The sequence below is a fragment of the Canis lupus genome, chromosome 25 (assembly GCF_011100685.1).
Source record: "Canis lupus familiaris isolate Mischka breed German Shepherd chromosome 25, alternate assembly UU_Cfam_GSD_1.0, whole genome shotgun sequence".
In the NCBI taxonomy this organism is placed as follows: Eukaryota; Metazoa; Chordata; class Mammalia; order Carnivora; family Canidae; genus Canis; species Canis lupus.
The window spans coordinates 7,400,380-7,418,535 of NC_049246.1; the positions used below are offsets into that span (position 1 = coordinate 7,400,380).

Sequence of the window (18,156 nt, forward strand, 5' to 3'; positions counted from 1 at the left end):
TCAGCCTGAGATAAGAAAGATGTGAAATTCAATTATACCGAATGTTCAGATCCTTCCAATGACTTGCCATAAAATGTAGTACAAAGGCTCAACCTGTCATTCAAGGTCATTGAAGATCTGACACCCAGTCTGCCTTTCCTGTGTTATTTTCTGCCCTACAAAACTTCACTCATTTCCCTAAATGATTATGAATTTCTTATTATCATATTATCACCCCTTGATCCAAGCCCCCTAGTCATGCTATGTCTGAGGGCTCAAAAAGAGATGAGTTTGTTTCAGGTACTCTCATTTTTTTTTTTTTAACTACTGGCTTCATTTATGCCTTTTAGGTAGATACCAAAGGAAATAGAATGGATGTAATTGTGTTACTCTTGGCTGTAATAAAGTCCTCTGCTCCTTTGCCTGCATTACCATGAACTTTATATAAGAGTTGGCTCACAGTCTGTGAGCAGCCCTCCCACAGTTCAGCTCCAAGGGAGGGGAAAGAGGCTGATATTTTAGGTCTAACACGACTCCGAAATGGCAGTCATCTCTGCCTCTCCCCGCCACCCCTGAAGACAAGGGCACTGGTCTGTTCTGCAATCCGTGGTCCCTTAGAGGAACTCTGTTCCTGAGATGTCACTTTTCCCAGTGAAATCTGCTATCTTGTTGAAAAGGATTTCAACGAACTGATTACTTCAGAATAAGTATGTAATTATTTTTGTGGTCAACTGAGACAACATCACATGGGAAATAAGAACAGATGTTGCCCAAAAAAGAATTCAGCTTGGCAGATGCAGAAACATGGTGGGGAGAGAACATCCTCTGACTGCCTGGCTGAGTAATTGCAAACAGCTGCTGGTCTGCATAAGGCTCCGACTAAGAAAATGTTTCAGCAGGAAGGAACACTGTGCTCCACTGGCCCCACCTCCCCCTCGCGTGGATCAAGAAACTGAGGCCATAGAAAAAGTACAGTCAGAAACCTCACCTGCTTCTTTCACCCAAAGATTTCTTTTTCTGGAAAATGTAGAAAACCCTCAAAATTGTTTTCTTTGGATTTTCTTATACAAAGAGTAGAAGTCCTAATGAAGCGTTGTCAAATATTTGTAGGCTGTTGAGAAGCCAGTGAACTCCACGGAGTGACTGACATTCCAGAGCAGCTTCTGTCCTCAGTGTAGTCCCTGTTCACATGCGGCCGTGTGACTGCAGAGCACTAAGCTCTGAGCAAGCCCGCCTGGGCTCTCTTATTAGCCTCCCTGTGAAAGGAAAGCCATCATTTGATGGATCCTACCCTGCCCCAGCTCTAATGGAACATGTCTCCATGCTGGGAACATTTATGAATTTCATCCTCATTCAGAAAATATTCTGAATATCTTTTCTACTCTCTATTTATAGTTCATGGCAATCTCCAAATACCAATAGTATCCTGAGTTTATTTCGGGCCCCTGGTGCATTCCAAAAGAGTTCTGCTGCTCTTGGCCTCCCCTGACTTCACGCTCAGAGGAGGGAGCAGGCTTGGGTGACCATCTTCTGCAAGAACTTGCCTCCCCGCCTCCTGTGCCTCTTGCTTTTGCTGCTGTTTCTCTTCCTCCACAAAACCTTCCTCCTGGTTCCAGATACTGTTACTTTACCCTTCCTCTGGTCTCCTGGAGCACTTTAGGAAACTTCCATCACAGCACAGCATTCCGTGTGTTCCAAGAGTTGGTGTCCTCACTCCGCTCCCCAGCCAGACTCTGAAATCCAGGTGGGAAGGACTGAGTCAGTGGCACCTTTAAACCTCACGGAGGCTAGCACATCACCCGCGCATTCAACCTGTTCAATCATGAGGTCTGACCATGAAGCTATCGATGAACCCATGAGTCACTGTCTCTCCCTCTCTGTTTCTCCTGAGTCCCAGGCTGCCTCCCTATCCCCACACCTTCCCCCCTTAAACTCTGAAAACAGGAGCTTAATGAGTGCCGTGCTCCTATGAGGTAATCCAAGCCCTCATTCCTACTCATTCCTGTCCAACCTTGGCCGTGACCCTGACCCACAGGAGATTTTAGAAATTATATGCACAGACAATTAACAATACTCTATTATGTGTTGATATTTACTAAGCGAGTAGATCTTAATTGCTCTCACCAAAAAAAGAAAAAAAAAGGTAACTTTGTGAGGTGATGGATGTGTCTGTTTGATTGCGGTACACATGTCACAAGTATGTGAATACCAAAACATCACATGGCACACTTAAAGATATACGATGTTTATTTGTCAATTATGTCTCAATAAAACTCGAAAAAGGAATTATTTGTTCAGGTGATGAGAAAAACTATTCTCCTCAGGCCCTATTCTGTTCTGAGTTTCTACACTTAAAGATATGACTCTGGACTCTTCAGAAAGCTCTTTGAAATTCAAATCCAGGGTCTCTGGAAGGTTCATTAGAAAGCGAACTCTGTGGTGAGTGGGCTCTCACTGCAGAGGACAGCAACTGCTTTGCATAAGGGTTAACTCAAGGAAAACTAAAATACTTAAGGGCTGTATTTTTCTCTCCCTTGGTGCAAAGTGCATATTTCCAGGACTTAGATTTATCGGTTTTATTGATCAGAAGAGTGTCCAGGGAGGAATCGCTACTGTTTTTCTGCTCCACCTACCTACAAATGTTACTATCTGGACTGATTTGAAGAATAACACTATAGACGTAGCTTTTCCACTTTCCTGTCAGTTCCTCCTGAACCCCGAGAGCAGGCAGCTCAGGCCAGGCGTGGGGTACTCAGCCCCGCACAGATGCTGTCCCAGCCCAGCCAACCTCCAGGGGCATCTGAAAACCCACCTCCCTGCGCCCCTCGTTCCACCACTAACTTACTCTTTAGATCCTCGTGGTTAGAGGCTCCAGGATTCTGCTCACAGCAAAATCCTGAAGTCATGTGGCAGTTTTTAAAGATCACAGTGAATTAGGAACTCGTTGTTGAAGAGATGCTCACAGATGGGAAGAGAAGCTGGTACAGCCATTTCGGTTGTGTTCTAAGCTTGCCAGGGTGTGTGTCTCCTTCGTCAGCATCCTCTCATCCTCTGTTGCTGTTGGGCACCGCTAAGAGACAGACAGACAGACAGACAGACAGAGATGGTGGGGCAGCAGGTGGGATGGAGAGGGGGAGGAAACATGATAGATCTTTGCTCTACTTTTGGTTTGCAAAGAAAGAGGCCACTTTTGTGGTGCTTAACCTGACCATTAGTATTAGTGATAATAAAGTTGTAAACATCCCAAAGGACCAACTCAGTGTTCATTTCCCCCTCATGTGTCCTCTCCCTTTCTCTCTCTCTCTCTCTCTCTCTCTCTCTCTCTCTCACACACACACACACACACACACACACACACAGGGACTAGTCTCTTAACTGGAAGAGAGTTATGACAAGGGATCTTCCCAAGGTCTCTGCTCTTATTTATGTTTCCAGAAACTTTTTTTAAAGGAGGTAGAAGAGGCACTGTTGAGAAGCAAATCATTTGTCAAGGGAGCCCTCTAAGTTAGGCAATGATTACACCGTGCACACATTGCCTAAGGACACATCCCGTGCTGCTGCCCCGGGGCGGAGAGCTCCGGAATTGAGAAAGGCTTGGTGGGGAAGACAAGAGGGAGAGGGGAAAGAAGGAAGGAGGTTGTTCCCTTACTAGAAGGAACAGTCTTTAGTTAAAGCTTCATCTGGCTACTGAGTTGGGATTGTGGGTTCCTGAGTGCTTTTTGCTTAGTGCCTGCTATTCCTCTCTGAGTACTACTTGGCAGTGCTAAGTACCACGCTGATCCTTGACCACTGCCCTCACCTAATAGTCACACTCTTATTTGTGTGATAAAATGTGCAGGAAATGCAACCATTAAAAATGATCAAAATTTTAAGAAAAATAATCTGACATTTTTCTGTTTCCCTGCCTGTTCCATTATTTAGGATTATTTAGAGGGCTTTGATTTTTTTTCTTTTTTAAGAAAAATTTAAATTTTAAATTTTAAAATTTAAAATTTAAGAAAAATTTTATTTTTATTTATTTGAGAGAGCACAAGTAAGGGGAGGTAAAAGCAGACTCCCGTTGAGCAGGGAGCCCAATGCAGGGCTCGATCTCAGCATCCTGGGACCATGACCTGAGCCAAAGGCAGGTGCTTGAACGACTGAACCACCCAGGTGCCCCTAGAAGGCTTTGACTTCTGCTCCTGCCTCCGGCCCTGCTCCCAGAGACCTCGTTGAGCTCTAGTTTGCCCATAAACAGCCAGAAGCACAGAAGACAGCAGGGCTGACCTCGCCCCATCCTGGGGTCAGAAGTTAACAGGTATCTCCTGCTCCCCAGGGACTGCCTGTGAGGCCAGGGAAGTAAGCTGAAAGCCCCTGCCCCTCTTCCCTTCCTTGCAGTTTTTAGCCCTCAGAGCCCCTGTCTGTGGTAAGTGCTCAATAATTATTTCCACCAAGCTGCTGGTAGAGGAGCAGACCTCTTGCTCCATACACGGTCGGGTCCAAAAGATTCTTGAGAGAGAAGATGAATCAAGTTGTTTCCATAGCCTTTCATTAGCCACAAATATGACTAATTAGTTCATGAGTCAGACCCAGGCAAAGGTGACAGCACTTGCATTTGGATCTGAAATGTTCTCACAAATGAGGGGACAAGGATGTGGTCTGCCCACTCTGATGCCATGGCACATAAACCCCCGAGCTGCGAGCTTCCTGTCACTGGGTCAAAGTCACGGACGATCTGAGTTCTATCCAGCAAAAGGCTGCAAGGATACTATGAATCAACAGTTCAACAAAGGAATTACAAAAAGAGTCCGGTTGCCAATAAAATCGCATCCTAAACTCAAAATGACAAAGGAGAATGGGAGGAATCAGCAGGTGTTGGTCAACAAGCAGTTATGTGAACGGGAATAACCCTGCTACACCAGGTCTGATGGGAGCTTGGGAGGAGGGGAGGCATCATCTAAATGTAGATGAGGGTGAAGTGATCAGAAAAAAAGAATATAGCTGTAGATAGATATTGCATAGAGAGTACAGCTATAGCTAGATATAGTGTAGATATAGGTAGATACAGTGTCGATACAGGTATCTATACTGATACATAAGACACGCAAGGCAGGGCCTGGAGATTAGTCACACTGAAAATAAAAACCAGATAAAATAAATAAGTAAAATAAAATAAGAACAGGAATATAAGCAACCTACAAAACAGAGGAAAGGAAAATCAAGGGGATAATTTCACCAAAGCCAAAATCGTCACTTTCTTCAGAAGCTAAGAGAAATGTCATCTCCTCCAGGAAGCCCTCATCCCTTGACTGGTCACTACTTGATCCTCCACTGGCTATTCGCTCAGAAGAGACTGTGAGTCTATCGTGCACAAAGGCTACCAGGTCAAGCAGATCTAACATTCTCCAAGAAGCTTCCAGGTTGGGGAGTTAAGGCAAATGCACAAATAACTTTTTTGTAAGATCCTAAGCAACAGAGGCATTAGAGTGGTCCATAGGAGAGGCAAGAACCCTAGAACCTCAAGGTGGGAGAGGCTGCTCCCCCTGGGAAACTGGACTCCGGTAGGTATCAGGCTAGTCTGTGTCTGCTGGGTCTTGTAAGGCACTTCTTCAGGTTTGGGGCCCAAAACATTTGGTGCACCTCTAGTTTGTCTCCCATGCTGAGTCCTGTTGCTGAGTGAAAGCAGGTGTCCCGTTTGCATGGGGACCCAAATGGTGTCCTGCACTGGCCGGTTCTCTGGAACTGTCTACTAAAAACCAAATTTTCCCCCATATCATCGAACTAGCAGAAACACGAGGCACAGCAGGTTGCCTGAGAATAACGGCGATATTTGCAATATGTTTTCACGATTTTCCCATCGATTAGTTCTCAGCAGACAAAGGCCTTTATGGAAGCAATGATTTCTTTCCCTTAGCAGGCCAAATGATGCTTTTGGTGAATCATTTCTTTATTTCGGTTTCAGATTGCGTCTCACAGAATCACCTGAGGGGCAAATCTCTCCAAATGAAACCATTAATAAGAACTGATAAAACCGTGGCAGCTTTGCACAACTACCCCTGGAGGTCAGCCACATCACAAGCAGGGGCTCTAAGTCCATTTGTAAATCTGCCACGGAAATTCTGGCCGCCCCCCCCCCCCCCGCACTTCCCATCTGTCTCTGGCTGGCCCCCCGAGTGCCACTAGGGCCTCAAGTCTCGGAGTGTGGCCCCTGGACCAGCGGATCAGCACCACCTGAGGCTTACTAAATATGCAGACCGTCAGGTCCCACCCCAGACATGGAGCATCAGAATCTGCATTTTAAGGAGCACGGGGGGGGGGGGGGGGGGGAGGGGTGCCGCCGCCCGCTCCAGATGATTTGATTGCACCTTGAGAAGCACTCCTCTAAGCTAAGACTTTGTCCTGAGGACACGACGAGAGGCCAGAGCTGGCAGGCCCCGTGTTCACTGCCGCAGCGCTTACGGACACTGACACTGGGAGCAAACCGAGCTTGCACGGCGGCCCTTCCCCGGCGCCTGCTGTGCGACACCGAGGAAAGAGGAGTGACAACACAGGGAAGCCCGAGGGGTGCTCGTGTCATGGGGCGGAGCATCACGCGGCCGCCGAGACGTGCCCTCTGCGAACCAAGGCCTGCTCTCAGAGCCCGCCCGGCCTTCGGGGTTGGCTCGCCCGCTGGGAGTCCCTCCGGCCAGAGTTGGAGAAGCCCGCTAAACTGGGGACGCGTCCCTTTGCTAAACGAATATGCAAACACGGAAGCGTGTGGGCCGCCGGGGCCCTCCCAACTGCGGGCGAAAGGGGTCGAGATCCCCGCGCAGGACTTGGCCGCAGCCCCGCCGTCTGGGTCGCCTCCGCCCCCGCGCGCGGCCCGGGTCCTGCGCCCCCTCCAGCGCCGCGGCCGCCTCCTCCACGCCGCGCTCAGCTCAGCGGACTTACGTGTCCGCAGCCGGGTTGGTTCTTTTTTTTTTTTTTTTTTCTTAAAAGGAAGACAGCTCACTTAAGCAAACATAACTTTATTCGGCTACAGCCGTGAGAAGGCAATAAACTCTGCAGAGGGGGCCCTTCCCCAGAACACGGCAGGGTCGCCCGCCGCTCCAGGGCCGGGCTCCGCGGGTCCTCCCGACCGCTGCCCGTCAATCACGGCTTTACCTGCTACTATGCAAGCACAGCACAGTCAGGCAAGCAACACTTCCTGTGAACTGTCAGCGACCGCCTTTACAAAAGCCCCTGACGGTACAGGCCCCAGCCCCTTGTCTGCATCACAGCCCCCCAGCCCCGCTGGCTGGCTCTGCAGCGCTCGCACCGCTTCTCCTCTCAGGGAAGATCGCTGCTGCAAATCCAAGTCCAGCTGAATTTCTTTTTGTTGGCTCTTAATCTAATCCTCTCTCTGGATCACTCAACTCGTCTGGCCTGCGGCAGCACTCCCGGCCCCTTGATTCTCTCCACAGTCTCTTCCATCCTTATTCGCATCCCGCTCATTGATTAAATCAACACCCAAGCCCCATATTGTGTTGGATGTGATGTCCTCAGGTGAGCCAAGGGATTCACTTCTTATCTGGGAAGAAAGAGACGTGGACAAAGCCAAACTGCCTAAGTGCCCATGATGTCCCCAGTGTTGCTAAGTCACATTTTTTTTTAATATTTAAATAAAAATCACCTTGGTCCCCTCCCTTCTCCAAACTTCTGTTTTGATGAGTACTCTTCTTTGGCTCTGGATTTCAGCACCTGCTGAATTCTTTCCCACTGCTCCGCCTGGTCCTGTCACCTCTATGAGCTGGCCTTTGTCTGCATCCTGTGCCTCACTCTGGGCACGACCTTGCCTCTGTCAGTCCCCAGAGTCCCTCTACCTGGTTTCCCATCTGTGTCTGGCAGAAAAAGTTGATTCTCCCACTTTATCACCAGGAGTCCTTTCCCTGCCTTTATCTCTCTACAGATCTTTCCTTATAAATCTGAAAGCTCATTCAGCTGACTGCTAACCAAGAGCCATCTAGGAGAAGACTCCAGGTTTTGGCGGCACAATTTACAGTCTTTTAATAGGATCAGATTCTCAGGCAGCTCCCTTCCCTATTAGCTTCTCTAAGGTATTACAGTTATATTTCATACTGTATATGTACAACTATATTAAGCAAGAAGAAAAATCTCAAATCAATAACCTGAGCTTCCACCTTAAAAACTGGAAAAAAAGACCACACAAAACCAAAAGCAAGCAAAAGGAAAGAAATAATAAAAATCAGAGCAGAAATCAGTGAACTAGAGAATAGAAAAATAATAAACAAAATCAATGGAACCAAAACTGGTTGTTTGGAAATATCAACAAATCTTTAAACAAGATTTCTGACCAAGAAAATATTGTGAGTCTAAAGTATAAAAAGGGGTATTACTGCTGACCTTATAGAAATAAAGAAAGAATATAAAAGAATACTATGAACAGTTGTGTGCCAGTAAGTTAGATAACTTAGATGGAATGAACAAATTCCTAGAAAGACACAAGCTACTGAAATTGATAAAAAACAATAGAGGGATGCCTGAATGGCTCAGTGGTTGAGCGTCTGCCTTTGGCTCAGGTCGTGATCCCAGGGCCCTGCAGGGAGCTTGCTTCTCCCTTTGCCTGTGTCTCTGCCTCTGGAGATGGAGAAGCAGGCTCCATGCAGGGAGCCCGACGTGGGACTTGATCCTGGGACTCCAGGATCAGGCCCTGGGCTGAAGGCAGCACTAAACCACTGAGCCATCTGGGCTGCCCCTTATTTATTTAAAAAATAAATTAAGATAATAGACCATATTAATAGAGTAAAAAACAAATGCTATATGATCACCTCAATAAATGCTTTTGACAAAATCTAACATACTTTCATGATAAAAATAGGCAACACAATAGGAATAGGAAGAATTAAGAACTTCCTCAACCCAATTAAAAAGCATCTACAAAAACCTTACAGCTAGCATTGTGTTTAATGGTGAAAGACTGGGTAATTTCCACCCAAGATCAAGAATAAGACATAGACATTAATTTTTGTCTTTCATCACTTCTATTCAACATTATATGGGTGATTCTGGCCAGGGAAATTAGGCAAGAAAGAAAAAAAAGAAGGTCCAGATTGGAAAGGAAAAATAAAAGCACTTACTGAGTAGTTACTTAGGGCTCCAAGAAGGAGTAAAAAGGTGATAGCTAAGAGGTACAGGTTTCTTTCTAAAGTTTGCACGTATCTGTGAATAGGCTAAACATGATGGTATTGTGCACATCAAATGGGTAGATTGTATGGTATGTGAATTATATCTCAATAAAGCTATTCCAAAAAGATAATGACCAGAGAAATAAGAACCAGAAGAGAGGATAAAAGCGGAAAATTCAGAGAAGGTAATCAACATTACTTGCCAGAGTCAAAGTCAAGAACAAAGGAGGCAGAGGAGTAAGGTCCCCAAGTCATCTGTCCCCAACTTACCTAGATAACTTTCAAATCATCCTGAAAACCTATGAATTCGACCTGAGATTTAAAGAGAGAACAGCTGGAACGCTACAGAGAGAAGAGTTTGCCCTCTAACAAGGTAGGAAGACGGAAAAAAATAAAAAAGAATCCAGTGGGGGAGGGACCCCTGCGAGGAGCCGAGCTAAGACCCGGCGGGCGGCAAGAGCTTCCAGGACAGGAGAGCCCAGTCCCGGAGCAGCAGAGGCTTTAAAAGTCTTCCCAGATGGAAAGGCGCTCGCAGGGAACTCGGGCAGGATCCCAGGAGGGGGGCAGTGGATCCTCCAATCTCCCAGGGTCACAAACAGAGGGTCACCACACCCCACTGGCCGAGCACGGTAAAGGGCTGGACGCGGCACGTGGGGGCCTCTGGAGCAGCTCGGGCGGCGGCTCCCGCGGAGGGGGCTGCGCGGCCCGGGAGGGCGATTCCAGCAGCAGGCCCCGGAGCCCAGGGCGCCGGGGGACACAGCCCAGGATCCTGCGCTCCCTCGGGACAGGCGGAGGCGGGGAGGATACAGGACAGCGAGGACGCTCCTGCCACCGGGCGCCCCGAGCTGTGCAGGTCAGCCAGGTCAGCGTCCCCCCCCCCCCACCCCCCGCCCCCAGGAGTATCCAGGCCAGTGCGGACTGGGAGCTGCAGTAGTTACTGCGGGAGCTGACTCCAGGGCTGGAGAGCTGGCTGCCGCCAGTGATGTTGTTCCTCCTGGTGTCACCCTGTGCCTGGGAGGGTCGGGGCTGCCAGGGGACAGGGACCGCACAGAGTAAACAGCTCCTGCTAAGCCGTGCACCTGGCAGGGGACAGGGCAGCTCCCCCAGGTACACACACCTGAGACTCAGCACAGCAGGTCCCTCCCCCAGAAGACCAGCTGGAGGGCAGCCTGGGTGGCTCAACGGTTTAAACACCGGCCTTCGGCCCAGGGCATGATCCTGGAGTCTCTGGACCGAGTCCCAGGTCACGCTCCCTGCATGGAGCCTGCTTCTCCCTCTGCTTGTGTCTCTGCCTCCCTCTCTCTGTGTCTATCATGAATAAATACATAAAATCTTTAAAAGAAGAAGAAGACCAGCTGGAAGGACAGGGGAAGAGCAATTCTGGACCGAGTAGTGCTGGAAAGCTCCACAGAAGTCAAGGAATTTACAGTGTATAGAACCAAAGAGTACCCTCCTTTTTTTTTTTTCTTCCTTTTTCCAGTACAACTCGGTTGTAGCCACTATGCACTGAGCAAAATGACTAGAAAGAAGAACTCACCACAAAAGAAAAAAATCAGAAACAGTACTCTCTGACACAGAGTTACAGAATTTGGGTTACAATTCGATGTCAGAAAGCCAATTCAGAAGCACAATTATAAAGCTACTGGTGGCTCTGGAAAAAAAGCATAAAGGATTCAAGAGACTTCATGACTGCAGAATTTAGATCTAATCAGGCCGAAATTAAAAATCAATTAAATGAGATGCAGTCCAAACTGGAGGTCCTAACAACTAGGGTTTATGAGGTAGAAGAAAGAGTGAGTGACATAGAAGACAAGTTGATGGCAAGGAAGGAAGCTGAGGAGAAAATAAAAACAATTAAAAGACCATGAGGAAAGTTCAAAGGAAATAAATGACAGCCTCATAAGGAAAAATTTGCATTTAATTGGGGTTCCAGAGGGTGCTGAGAGGGACAGAGGACCAGAAAGCATTTTTGAACAAATCATAGCTGAGAACTTCCCTAATTTGGGGAGGGGGACAGGCATTCAGATCCAGGAGATAGAGAGGTCCCCCCCCTGAAATCAATAAAAACCGTTCAACACCTTGACATTTAATAGTGAAACTCGCAAATTCCAAAGATAAAGAGAAATCTATGGTCAACTAATATTCGACAAAGCAGGAAAGACTATCCACTGGAAAAAAGTCTCTTCAATAAATGGTACTGGGAAGACTGGACAGCCGCGTGCAGAAGAATGAAACTAGACCATTCTCTTACACCAGACACAAAGATACACCCAAAATGGATGAAAGATCTAAATGTGAGACAAGAATCCATCAAAATCCTACAGGAAAACACAGGCATCACCCTTTTTGAACTTGGCCACAGCAACTTCTTGCAAGATACATCTATGAAGGCAAGAGAGACAAAAGCAAAAATGAACTACTGGGACTTAACATAAAAAGCTTCTGCACAGCAAAGGATACAGTCAACAAAACTAAAAGACAACCTACAGAATGGGAGAAGATATTTGCAAATGACATATCAGATAAAGGGCTAGTATCCAAGACCTATAAAGAACTTATTAAACTCAACAGCAAAGAAACAAACAATCCAATCATGAAATGGGCAGAAGACATGAACAGACATTTCACCAAAGAAGACCTAGACATGGCCAACAAGCGCATGAGAAAATGCTCTGCATCACTTGCCATCAGGGAAATACAAATCAAAACCACAATGAGATACCACCTCACACCAGTGAGAATGGGGAAAATTAACAAGACAGGAAACCACAAATGTTGGAGAGGATGTGGAGAAAGGGGAACCCTCTTGCACTGTTGGTGGGAATGTGAACTGTTACAGCCACTCTGGAAAACTGTGTGGAGGTTCCTCAGTTAAAAATGGAACTGCCCTATGACCCAGCAATTGCACTATTGGGGATTTACCCCAAAGATACAGATGCAGTGAAATGGCAGGACACCTGCACCCCAATGTAGCAATGTCCACAATAGGCAAACTGTGGATGGAGCCTCGGTGTCCATCGAAAGATGAATGGATAAAGAAGCTGTGGCATATGTATACAATGTAATATTACTCAGCCATTAGAAGTGACAAATACCCACCATTTGCTTCAACGTGGATGGAACTGGAGGGTATTATGCTCAGTGAAGTAATTCAATTGGAGAAGGACAAACATTATATGGTCTCATTCATTTGGGGAATATAAAAAATAGTGAAAGGGAATAAAGGGGAAAGGAGATAAAATGAGTGGGAAATATTGATGAGGGTGATAGAACATGAGAGACACCAGACTCTGGGAAACAAACAAGGGGTGGTGGAAAGGGAGGTGGGTGAGGGGTTGGGGTGACTGGGTGATGGGCACTGAGTGGGGAACTTGATGGGATGAGCACTGGGTGTTATGCTATATGTTGGCAAATCAAACTCCAATAAAAAGTATACAAAACAACAACAACAACAACAAAAGAGTTCCTTGGACTTGGTGATTATCAGGATAATTGATGACCTGCTCTCAGAGAAACCTTGTCCTTCTATTTTGCCAAAGCCAGCTACTCACCTTTTGCTCTTAATCATTTTCTTTTTTTCTTTTTCATTGGTGTCATTCCAGAAATATCTCCTCCAGGTCTTGTATCTTTAATCATATCATTCATACTTTTCATTTTTTCACTCAACAAATATTACAGCACCTACCATGTGCCAGGCTCTCCTCTGGGCTCCAGGAGATCTCTGCTAGTGGTTGTTGACAAGGACTATGTTATGTGGCCATTGCTAGCTGGGAAGTATTTTCATTTTCCAGCTTCTTTCATGGTAGGTGAAAGACAAAGGAGTTAAGAGCTCAAATTAATGTTGAATTAATTAACCTACTTTTCTTCCACACATTTACAAATAAAACTTTAAATTAGATTTGAATACAGGTCTGACAGCAAGAATTCTTTTCATGGCTATAGGAGAATTCAGATACCCTCCAGTGGTTCTCTACTATTCCCTTAATTGTTCAGGCCAAAAACTTTAGAGCCATATTTAATTTCTGTCTTTTTAGTCACACCCTACATCCAGTTCATGAGCTGGCCCTGTAAAGCAAGATCTTAAAAATATATCTCTTCATCCTCACTGCTACCCCTCTACTTCATGCACCCACCATCCCTCATCTGGCCTATTACAACAGCCTCTTTCCTGAGCTCCCTGCTTTCATTCCTACCTCCCACCATCTATTTTTTTACAGCACAGCCAGACAGATACTCTTAAAACAGATATGATCATGCTAATCCTTTGTGGAACAGGCTTCAAGAAGCTTCTCACTGAACTCAAAATTAAATCTAGTGAAGAAAAGATGATATTTTCAATAAATGGTGCTCAGTCAAATGGCTAGCCATATGTTTAAAATTGAAGCTTGATCCCTACCTCACATCATATAAGGAAAGGAAGTCCAAATGGACTGTAGATCTAAATGTGATAGATAAAACAATGAAAATGCAAAACAAAAACATAACAGAAGATCTTCATTAGCTTTGAATAGGAAAAGATTCCTTAAAACACAGAAAACACAACAATAGAAGAGCTACATTTAAATTAAAAAATTTTCCCCCCTAAAAGACACCATTAAGAGAATAAAAAGGCAAAACGCAGAGTGAGAGAAGATATTCACAATATAAATATCTGACCAAAGATTTGTGTCCAGAATATATAAAGAACTACAAACTTTTTAAAAAGAGTCAATTAACAGGAAAAGAAATGGGCAAAAGATTTGAATAGTTACCTCTCAAAATAAGATATCTTAATGTCCCACAAACATATGAAAATGAAAATGTGCTTAAGTTCAGGAGTTATCAGGAAAATGCAAATTAAAATTACAATGGCACAGCACTATATACACAACTAAACAGCTAAAACAAACAAGCAAAAAGATAAGCTTTTCCAAGCACTGGCAAGAATATAAAACAACTGGAACTCAAAAAAGCTGGTGGGAGTAAAATATGATGCAAACACTTTGGAAAATTCACACTACTTACTGAAAGTGAACATATATTTATCCCATGAGCCAGCAATTCCATCGCTAGACTTATTCCAACAGAAATACAAGACATTTACACCAAAAGACACCATAAGTGAATGCTCATGACAGCTGGATTTGAAATAGCCCAAACTGGAAACAACCCAAATGGATAGATTAATAAGCTATGGAACAGTCATACAGTGGAATATGATATAGTAACGAGAATGAACAATTACCACATACAGCATGGAAGACTCCCACAAACACAACATTGAAGGGCTGAAACCAGACATTAAGAGTACATACTGGAGCACCTGGGTTGCTCAGTTGTTAAGCGTCTGCCTTCAGCTCAGGTCATGATCTTGGGGACCTGGGATCCCCAGTTGAGCTCCCTGCTCAGTAAGGAGTCTGCTTCCCCCCTCTCTCTGCTGCTCCCTCCTGTTTGAGCTCTGTCTCTTGAGTGCACGCACTCTCTCTCTTTCTCTCTCTCTCTCAAATAAATAAAATCTTTTTTAAAAAAAGAAAAAAGAGCACATACTGTGTGATTTTACTTATATGAAGCTCAAAACTCAGTCTATGATTCTCTGTGGAGAAGAAAGGGTGGCTGGGAGATGGGATGAGGGTAGGATGCTGGTAAAAATCTGTTTCTCAATCTTGAGTGCTGGTTCTGTAGGTATATTCAGTCTGTACACTTGGGATTTTGTGTATGTTTCTGTGTTTTTGTTATACTTCAGTTGGAAGTCTTTTTTTTCCAAAGATTTTATTTATTTACTTATGTGTTTATTTATTTATTTATTTGAGAGAGAGAGAGAGAGAGAGAGCATGAGCAGGGGAAGAGCAGAGGGAGAGGGAGAAGCAGACTCCCTGCTGAGCAGGGAGCCCAATGTGAGGCTGGATCCCAGGACCCCAGGACTGACCTGAGCCAAAGGCAGACGCTTAACTGACTGAGCCACCCAGGCACCCCAGAAGTCTGTCTTTTTTACAAACCCATATGCTAATAAAAAAAATCAAACTGCAAAAATAAAAATGAAACAGCATAAAATTTAGGTCCAAAAGCGTCCTCCAAGCCTTTGCACAGTCTGACCTGGCCCTCCCTCACTTCCTGCAGCTTCCCCCTGCTCACCAAGCCCAGCCACTGCCTTCTATCTGCCGCTCAGACACACCGGACAAGCTCCCACTTCAGGGCCTCTGCACCAGCTCCTCTCCATCTGGTACCTTCTTTCCACAAGAGAACACACACTCCCTGACTTATTCAGAATTCTACTCAAAGCCATCTCTTCAGAGAGGTCTTTCTGACCACTCATCTAAAATAGACAGATACATGTAGTCTCTGTGGTTACTTGCTTTCTCTTTCTTCCTAAGGCTGTTGTTATATATTATTTGGTTCCCGCCCCTGCTGTAATGTGACCTCCATGAGGGCAGGACCCTTTTGAGTTTTAATTCATCATAGTATCATCAGTGCCCAGAATAAGGTTTTGTTGAATAAATGAGTGAATGAAACTCAAGGGCAAGGATACTTTCTCACTTTGCATCTTTGCATCTCGTCTGCCAAGCGTGACTCTTGGTCCATAATAAATGCTCAATAAATGTTTAATGGCCTTGGAGTTGAATAGAAATTAATTATATTGTCAATCAACCTTTCCATGGAGGACCGCAAGGCCTTTTGCAGACAGTTATCTGTATGCTACTGTTTCCATGCTGTGCTCTGAAAAACAGTCTTAAGATTTGCAGTTAAGCTGTAGATCCCATTCTCACTTAAAAGACACAAAACAAACCATGAAAAGACAGATCAATGCAATGATTCCACACTGCTAAAACCTCACGGAGTAAGCCAGCGACGCTTTTGTTGGGCTGAAAGTTTCCTGCAGAGATGTATCTTGAGTGGCTGCGAGTGAGAACACACTGCAATACCTATTTGCCAAGTAACAAAGGCTCCCTTGCCTTACGTGCGATATTAGAACTCTCGGAGCCTTCAGGAGAAGTGATAGAAAGCCAGTTTTCCTCAGACGTCCCAGTGATTCACCACCTTTCTTTGTGTATTGTATTGCTAGCAGGGCATAAATCAGTCTTTGTGGAGCTTGTGGAAATATGGCAATAATAGTGACCAGGCCAAACCCAGCATTTGCAAGTTGTGTGGCTGTGAAGGCCATGTAGTGAGTGGAGTGTTCAGATCACAAGCAGAGGCTGGCAGTGGCTCACACACCTAGGAACCCCCAGAGAGCAGGTGCTGGAGGTGGATCCCAGCTCCTCCTGGGCCCCCAAGATAGTCCTTGCTAACAGGAAAACCAGAGCAGAACTGTGTCTCTGCCTCTTCTTCTGCAGCAGCCTTAGGAAGGTGGGGGGCCAGAGCCTCCCTGCCCTGCCACTCTTTCCTCCCCCAGCAGCACCCTTACCTACACCCACTGTTCTAAAACCTGCTCGATGGAAATGATCCCAGACTCATTCATACTAAGGTGCACATATTGGTAATAGTTTAGAGGGTTTCTTCAATGTATGGTATGTCAGTGCAGATTTCTTTAGGGGCCTAACTTAATCATTTACTCTCTGAAACTCCTATTTATCTACTAAAAAAAAAAAGATTTTATTAATTTTTTTGAGAGAGAGAAAGATAGCAACAGAGAGCATGAGCAGGGAGAGCAGGGAGAAGGAGAAGCAGGCTCCCCACTGAGCAGGGAGCCTGACTCAGGGCCCAATCCCAATCCCAGCACCCTAAAATCATGACTGGAGCTGAAGGCAGATGCATAACCGACTGAGCCACCAGGTGGCTGATTTATCTACTTTTATTGTAGTCCTTTCCTTCCACTCCTTCAGACTCAAACCTTTGTTGCTTCTCATTGCTTTAACCTAGGATGGAAAATGCCTGGCTCCTTTGGGTACATATTATGGAAGGTCCAGTGCCAGGCATCCATCTGCCATAAGCCATTGGTGTTCGTCCTCTGCCCGGCACACAGCAGCAGCTCTGTGAGTGTGAGCTGGGGGATGCTGAGGGCCCTCAGGGCCGTGCCCTTCTTCCTACATTGAGTAACCGCAATGTCCCGGTCCTCTGTTAAGTTGTGACAGGAAGCATTGTTTACCGCATCCTTCATTTCAAAACTCTCTGAAAGAGCTCCTCCTAGCTAAGTAGAATCAAATCCATGTTTCTACCCGGGCACCTCCCCCCAACCGCCCTAATTTGGGCTCATTACCTATCCTGCTTTCTTCCTCAAGGATTATAAAGGTTAAAGGCTTAGGGATGGGAGAAGGGAGATGAAAAATTCAGAAAGGTTTCTATCTTCCTTGCGTTTTTTTAAATTTGAAAAATATACGAAATTTCTAAAATAAATAATAAAACATTTAGAGTATTTTTTTAAATAAAGTGTTCTTAACTACCCATATTTTCATGTTATTTCTTTGATTCTTACATAGAAAAAATTCACAGAGGGACGCCTGGGTGGCTCAGTGGTTGAGCGTCTGCCTTTGGCTCAGGGTTATATCCTGGGGTCCTGGGATGGAGTCCTGTACTGGGGTCCCACAAGGAGCCTGCTTCTCCCTCTGCCTGTGTCTCTGCCTCTCTCTCTCTCTGTCTCTCTTGAATAAATAAATAAAATCTAAAAAAAATAATGAAAAAGAACATTTTAACATAGAATCAATAACAGATACTATATCTGAATTAGAGTTTCACCAAACATCCCTTACCAAATTGCCCATGGGAAAGCAACTGTTTGAGGATTTAAATATACGTTTTACTTACATATACCAAGCAAAATAAGAATAAGAATTTATTAAGAAAGAAAGATAATTTGCCTAGCAGTTTTCAGAAAGGCCCTAAATGCCCACGAGGAAGCACAAACAGATCTCTATGGAGACTTTAGGGAAGAAAGGGATACTTTCTGGGGGAGACTCATCAGGGAAGTCTCCACATCACGCCTGAGTCTTTGAGCCAGACCGATTTCCACAAGCAGAGCTGGACAAAGCATGGGAGGCTGGAGACAGACCAGGAGTAAGGATGTCCTGGCAAGAATGCGCAGCATGTTTGGGGACCACAGGCTGCTCCCAGCACGCCCTCC

The 18,156-nt window shown here is 45.4% G+C and overlaps 1 long non-coding RNA gene across 1 annotated transcript in view; it reads right to left on the bottom strand.

Moving 5' to 3' along the window:
• Positions 1–288: 288 nt before the first annotated feature.
• LOC102153523 overlaps positions 289–18,156 on the bottom strand; it is a 36,564-nt gene continuing 18,696 nt past the window's right edge. Inside the window, exons 3-5 of the long non-coding RNA XR_005378361.1 lie at positions 12,808–12,916; positions 2,825–3,049; positions 289–1,712 (exon numbers count right to left, since the gene is read on the bottom strand). This is a non-coding gene — a long non-coding RNA (uncharacterized LOC102153523). The remainder of the gene's footprint in view (positions 1,713–2,824; positions 3,050–12,807; positions 12,917–18,156) is intronic.